This window comes from Electrona antarctica (genome assembly GCF_951216825.1).
Source record: "Electrona antarctica genome assembly, chromosome: 16".
NCBI classification, from domain to species: Eukaryota; Metazoa; Chordata; class Actinopteri; order Myctophiformes; family Myctophidae; genus Electrona; species Electrona antarctica.
The window spans coordinates 17,657,412-17,662,759 of record NC_136797.1 but is presented as its reverse complement, the minus strand read 5'-3'; the positions used below and the strand labels follow the sequence as shown (position 1 = coordinate 17,662,759).

General features: G+C 41.8%; 1 long non-coding RNA gene across 1 annotated transcript; it reads right to left on the bottom strand.

Annotated features, from left to right (window-relative positions):
• Nucleotides 1-2,226: 2,226 nt before the first annotated feature.
• LOC306939653 lies at nucleotides 2,227-5,348 on the bottom strand. The gene is made up of 3 exons (XR_013791900.1): nucleotides 4,578-5,348; nucleotides 3,656-3,765; nucleotides 2,227-2,398 (listed from the first exon to the last, which is right to left on the bottom strand). It is a non-coding gene; the product is annotated as an uncharacterized lncRNA (long non-coding RNA).

The following is a 5,348-nucleotide window of genomic DNA, read 5'->3' as shown; positions in this document are numbered from 1 at the left end:
GTACTCACCAATGTCACCATTGTATCTTATATAACAAGGTTGGATGGTCCTCCCTGACAGAGAGACGAGAACTACATTGGCACCTGTTCTTGTATAAAGCCATGCATGGAGATTGTCCTAAATACATGTCATCTTTCCTGAAAAGGGACTCTGAACCCTACCACACCCGGTCAAGTAATTCTCTGAACTTGGTAGATCTGCTCTTAGCTTCTGTGGCCCTAATACATGGAATTACCTGCAAACGACATTAAAATTGACGACATTGGTACCCTTGAGTCGTTTTAAAACCTTGGTGAGCATACAAACCCCCACAATATGTAACTGTTTTTAGATAGTTTTTACTTTGTATTTGTAAACCTATGTAATTCACATGTATGCCTTTTATCACCTTTGGTTTTTTCTTTCCCTGATCTTCTGATGTATTGTGATGTTCGACTGTTATCAATCGACAAGACTGCAGTGATCACTTAGGATCAGTACGATTGTTTGACGAGTATGGGCATGCTCTGCCGATTGATAAAACGAAAACCTGGAAAACGACAGGATTAAGGTTGGCGAACATGCGTTAATATTAGGACCGCGCTGCGACATGCTTGCGGTTAAGTTTAGGTGAGGGTATGAGGAGGCTCGTCATTTTCAGTAGGCTCCCAGCATGTGACATGTCCAGTAGACTGATAAGATCGGTTAACGTGTTATCGCCAATCGCAGCCAGTAGGCTCCAGACTACATGTAGTAGGTCCGACCGGCTATATAAGATCGGCTAGATAAGTAACCTACTGGGAATTATCGGTTGATTTTCGGTCGAAACGGCTCAGAATATAGTGTTAACATATTTTAGAAAAGTCTCCTGTGGACAGGTGCTTACACTGTAAGCAAAACATCTACAAATTGTGCAATTGTGCAATATGATTGTTGTGATATCTGGGGTCACGTGCATACATTTGTTAGACATATCGGTCCAAAAAGCATTAGTCCGACAACACCGTCACTCCCGACATGCACTGCCGGTTACAACTAACCCGTTGCCGGGTTAATACTCACCTGTGGCTCCTGACATGCGTGGCAGGATAAAACTAACCCGTGGCTCCCGACATGAGTTAGTTTAAAACTAACTCATGGCCTGGGCCGTGGCTCAGTGGTCCAGGCACCTTGGTTGGTAATCCAGTCTGGCAGTGTGCCGCTGGGTTTGACTCCCGATCCCGACGGCCCCTACTGCATGTCACCCCCCCCATCTCTCTCCCCATTTCCTGTCAGCCTACTGTCTGTCCCTCCATAAAAAATTAAATTAAATAAAGGCGAAAGCCACAAAAAACATTAAAAACTCATGACTTCCTTTCAGGTTTAGGGTTGTGTTTTGGATAAGGTGTGACTGATTAGTACGTTGGACCAAACGCATGCAATATCCATGCCAAATTAACATATGTCGATAATCGATTCAGCAACGCAATTCGACCATATACAGTATGACGGACGGACGGACGGACGGACGGACGCGAGATGCAGGTTTTCATAGTAAATACGACCTATGGTCGGAACAATATCTCACACTTTGCGAGTTTGTGAGTACCCAAATATGCTTTACATGAGAGGCAAGAGGAAGCAACACACATTTAAAAACAACTTTAAACGACAGTTTAGGCATAAGTCACAGACAGTAAATGTTGCATTTAAATGTTGCATTTGACCTTTCGTGAGCGTTCAGCAAAGGGAAATGACGGTACATAGGATTCCGGTCACCTGGAGCTCAGGTGCCTATATGCATGTTACGCCCATTCACATTCCTGGCGCCACCCTTTCTTTTTTTTTTACCACCAAAACCTCAAATGTCCTTTTGAACATGGTCCACATAAAAAACCCACCTGTAGCCAAATTCCAATACCCCAAAATATCAGCCACTCGGTCACTCCAGCATGGTGGTGTTACGATGAAATTGGTGACCTGCTGAAATATGTGATAATCGTGTAGACAATCACATGTCAGCGCCTGAATGTAAATTGTTACGGTTCATTTATTAGCAGAGTTCAAGCTAGTGGTATTTAGGCCTTGTATTTAAAGATCTCCATAAAGGCCATCGATGGTCACATATTTCATCAGGTCACCAATTTCACCGCAACACCACCATGCTGGAGTGACCGAGTGTGAGTGAGCAAGTGGCCAAGATTTGGGGTATTTGGGGAATTTAGAAGAAACGTCAAGCAGAACCCGACTCTAGGGTGGGCGACCATCTGCCTCGACCATGTCGGGGGAGAGAAAATGTGACTAAATTTGACTCAAGGGCTGCCATTGGAGTTTTTTTTAATTTTCGTTTTTTCATGTCATATGAAAGCGGGGAATCATAGCTTCAAATTGACATAGGCTATTGGTTGTTCAGTATGACCCACCAGTTTTGGAGATATGGCTTATAGAGTGATGTCTTACAGAAAACAGCGAGTTGAGAAAACAGGCTTGAAAGGTTCACTTCTGTGGTCTCCAACATTAGACCTAGCTACATGTTTAAGCATTTATTTCATATTTACATGTCGATTTCAGACATGGTCTAGTGTGTGAGTCCGCCTGTGCTATTAACTCATTTTGGAAAAAAAAGAAAAAAAAATCTCTGGTGAAAAGCTGGAGTTTGCGTGATGGCAGGCTCAGTCAAATCTGGTCACAAATAGAGAGACAGAGGAAATACAGGCAAATACAAGTAGTAGCAATAATAAACGTAATAGTGTAAGATAATTGATATAGTATAACAATGTCAGATAATATATAGTGGTATAAGAATGTTAAGATAAAATAGTGTAGTGGTAATATAACATGGTGATGCGAATGTTTTTATTTTATATTTATAAGTGAATATTGTAAGTCTGAACCAGGACCTTAAATTTAAATATGTCCAGACCACCATAAAAATGTAATGGAAAAAACCCAAATAAATTATCCTAATAGTTATAGAAATATAGGTCAGTTTAAGACGGTAAGAAACATTTTCAGAGAACTTTGAATGGAACCAAATTAATCAGTATACATTACCTTTCGCAAATTATCCCCCTTACTTTTCTCCTTATATACAAATGAATTCCAGTTAGACCAGGATATGTTTAATTTGTTCAAATATGCGGATGATATGGCCCTGGTTGCCTTACTGAAGAAGGGGAAAACAGTGGGGGAGGAAGCATAGAGAGCACATGTGGGCGGCTGTGGCCCAGGAGGTAGAGCAGGTCGTCCAATGATTCCTGGGTCGGTGGTTCGAATCCCGGCTCCTCCTGTCCACATGTCGAAGTGTCCTTGGGCAAGACACTGAACCCTACATTGCCTCCAATGAGTTGGTCGGTGTGAGCTTGCCACCATTGGTGTCTGAATGTGGGAAGTGAGGACGCTGGCGTCGACTGTCGCCGCTTCACCTCCCAATGTATGAATGAATGTACCATTGTAAAGCGCTTTGAGCACTTGGAAAAGCGCTATAAAAATGCAATTCATTGTGTCATCTCTTCAGAACTGGTGCGATAAAAGCTCCTTAGGGATCAATGTGACAAAAACAAAATAACTTGTCATTCATGAAAAGGAACCTGTGCTGTCCATTACAATTGGTGGACAAATAGTGGAGGTAGTAGACACTTTTAAATACTTAGGCACATATATTGACAGCAAACTCAATTTCAGTGAAAATACTGACCAGGTTTTTAAAACTTGTAACTAACGCCTCCACCTACTACACAAGCTCAACTCCTTTAGAGTGAGCAAGCATATTATGGAAACAGTCTATAAAAACCTGATAGAGGGAATCTTGACTTTTAACATGGCAATGTGGTATGGCAATCTAAATGTAAAAGGAAGAAGCAAGCTGCAGCGAATAGTAAACCTAGCCTCAAAAATAATTGGGAAGAGACCGCAACAATTAAGCTGTATCTAGAAGGAGGTACTTCGTAAAAAAGCTGTCAAGATAGCAAACGAGCCCTCTCATCCACTCTGCAGGGAGTTCGAACTACTTCCCTCTGGTAGACGGTACAAAGTACCAAAAGCTAACCGTAACATTTAAAAAGATTCCTTCATACCAAATGCAATTAAGGCACGAAATGATACCATGTCTCGCTAGATTTGTTTGTTTTTTCAATGTTATTGCCACTGTTGTCCTGCACAAGTGTTGTTGCTATTGTTGTAACAGTTTGTTTTTTTACTGTTGAGACCGAAGACGAATTTCCACACGTGGACAATAAATGAAACTAACTAACTAACTAATACCCTTTAAATAAAATCCTTTAGTCACCTTAGCCAATCCTAGAAAAACCCTTTGAACACAATCCAGGCAATGGATAACACTTTGGTAAAATACCTTTAAAAAGTAATTGGAAGACGAAGGAATTCAGACCACACCGAATTATAAAGTTTAGGGGAATTTATATAAATTGATTCTCAGTGAAATGATGTTACAGATCCAGGCTTGACATAGCGTTATTCCATGACTGAATCACAACATTATTCCACAGTTTTACAATTTAATATAGTAGGGACAGAGACCAGGGGGTTAATCTGGCAACATAAATATCGTAAGTGATAGGCCCTGAAATATTTGTTATGCATAACAGGATGGGGACAACACAAAAGTGGACTCAGATAAAGAAGCCCTTCTTTATCCACTTTTGTGGCAGTTGAAGCAGAGAGAGGTACTCACCCATCTCTTCCAAAACAAGTCAACGAGATACTGCACTTTTTCACCCTTCAGCGAAGCCTTTACAAGTCTTTTGTGAACAGTTCAAGTGGCATGACTGAGGTACTGATGCATTTCCATTGCTGACACACGGCAAAGGCCAGGTCTGGGTTGCTACCAGTGGGAGTGAGTGAATTCACATCATATATCTTCTGCAGATCAGCTTCCACCAACATGGAAGGAGGTGGTGTTAGAAGGACGTGTTAGAAGGAGGTGGTGTTAGAAGTTGGTGGAAGCTGATCTGCTGATCTACTTGCACCTGCCATATATACAGGGGACTTCAATTCCCAACACAAGGTTTGGGGTTACAGTCAAACATCAAATGAAGATACACAGAGCTAATGGGCCTCTAGCAACAACACACTACTGTTTGACCCAAAAGAGCCCCCAAGCTTATTTCTTGTGGGTCAGCAATGGAAATATATCAGCACCTCTGTCATGTCACTTGAGCTTGTTGACTTGTTTTGGAAGAGATGGGCGAGTACCTGTCTCTGCTTCAAGAGCCACAAAAATGCACTCGGATTAAGAACAACCTGGCAACAGCAGACGTTATGATTGACGATTCAGTGCCAGAGAGCTTGTGGGTGTCGGGAAGAGTCAAGCAGATGATTCCTGATGCAAAGGGAAGAGTCGCATACCTAAGCCGTTACGAGCAATGACA